A 2,115-nucleotide genomic window follows, 5' to 3' on the forward strand; every position below is an offset into this window, starting at 1 on the left:
AAAAAAAAAAAAGGGAGCCAGAGCCTGCACTCTTGACCAGTCCACAGCATGGATCCTCCTTGAGGAGCAATCGTGTTGTCCGCAGAGGGTGGGAGGACAGCAAGACTTGAGGGTCCGGTGTGCTGGGCTCAGGTCTGTAGACTATTCTGTGGGCAGTGAGGAGGCATAGGAAGGCTTCACGCAGGAAGCAGGGGAGGGAACTCACTGGAGCTGTACCACCTGTTTCTTAAACTTTGGTTTTCATTGTTGTTGTTTAACCAACAGAACCTTTCTTGAAACAAATTCTAACCCAAAACCTAGGTGTATAAAAGAGCTTACAGTGGAGCTGATTTGGAAGAAGCACGTGACAGGGGCCCAGAGCCCTCACCTCTGAGACCTCCTGGTTGGTGGAGAGACAGAGGCTCCAAGTACTCCTAGGATGGGGAGGGGTGGGGAGAACCAAGGCCGTGTGCTTTAGTCAAGAGAGACCCGAAGTGGAGTGACCTCCATTCCTGGCTGCTACACTTTGGCTGAGTTATGGAACCTCTATATGGATGTCAGGGGAGGAAGGAGGTGGATTCCTGGGTGTGGCTGTGGCACAAGTTCTGAGTGCAGCCACTGGAGGCAAGTTTTCAACTTGTCCCTCTTCATCCTCATGGTCTGGGGAGGGGAAAAAGGCAATTGGGCCCAGGCTGACAGCTTGATCAGAGCCTGGTGCCCAGCAGAGGCCTGACAATAACAAGCCTTCGATAAATGCTTATGGAATGAGGGCATATTTTTCCCTTCTAACTATTGGGGAAGATACAGGAGGCCTGACTCCTGGGAGCAAGTGAAACTGTCCCAGGGGCTGCCCCTTCTCAGTGAGGCTCCAGGGACCCATTGCTGTGGCTCAGTTGGTGCGGGGTAATAGGAGAATACCCGGCTAAAAATCAGAGGCTTGGTTGGCTTCTGCCTCCAGTTGCCAGGAATCTACTGTGTGCCCTTGATGGGTGGTGTTCCTTCTCTGGGCTTTGGCCATCTCTTTTTGGCACCGTGGACTGGATGAGGTTTTTCAAAGTGCAGTTTGCAACCCATTTGGGACATTAAAAAAAAAAAAAACAATTCAGTGGGTAACAATCAGCATTAAAGCAACAACAAGAACACAACTGAAATAGAATAGAAAATATCAGCGTGCATCAAAGGTCATAAGAGTAAGTATTGTTTGGTGAACTATTGTTTTGCTTATATATAGCTGAAGGTGTGGACTGCTCTGCTATAAAACTTGTTACTGTTTGCCCTGGTGAAAAAACAAAACTGTAAAACACGGTACTTAGTGATCTTGGAGGTGTCTTTCCCTCGCATATCGTTCCTGGGGTCTTCGTAAAACAAACAAACAAACAAAAAACAACAACAACAAAAAACCACTGCCTGGGGCTCTTCTCCTCGCAGGGTCAGCAGCTGTCTCTTTGCTTTTAGCTGTCTCCACCCCTCCCCTAGCCTCTCTTCTTCCTGCTTCAGTCACCGAGTCCCCTCCTCCCTTTATCACAGGGACAAACGCCCCCCACAACTCAGGAAGTGGGGGTGGAGGGTCCGAAGGGAGCAAAAGTGATCAAATGGCGGTGGCAATGGGCACCCTATCTTAGGCGTTCAAATAAAGGACTAGGAAGCAAACACCCAAGCACCGGGGAACAGAACAGAAAGTAAGAGAGCCAGGGACGCGAATTTGAGGACTTCGGGAGCCAGAGCCTGGCGGCGCCGCCGCAGCGGGTCAATCCAAGGGGGCCGGCACCCAGACTTGGCATCGTTAGCCCTTGGGTGTGCTATCAACTAGCGAAGGTAATTTTCATCCCTGCTTTTTTTTTTTGAAAGGAAAGACGGAAGGAGCTAAGAGAGTTTTGGAGCCAACTCCTGGAGAGGGAGCGGCTGAACTGATTCGGAAGTTGGATCTCTGTACACAGGAATGCGGAGAGAAAAAAAACAAAACCCACCCCATTGCTTCATTTCCCCTCCAAGCCTGAGCACTTTCTATTGTGCAATGAAAAGACTTTCCACATTGAGAAAAATTAATCCCGAATTTGCTCTGCAAAGGGATGAGCGCGCCTCTGGGCGCTAGCCTGCTCTCAGCTGGGCGCGGAGACCGCGCGGTGGCCGCAGGGC

Source organism: Mandrillus leucophaeus, unplaced genomic scaffold (assembly GCF_000951045.1).
Source record: "Mandrillus leucophaeus isolate KB7577 unplaced genomic scaffold, Mleu.le_1.0 Scaffold3, whole genome shotgun sequence".
NCBI classification, from domain to species: Eukaryota; Metazoa; Chordata; class Mammalia; order Primates; family Cercopithecidae; genus Mandrillus; species Mandrillus leucophaeus.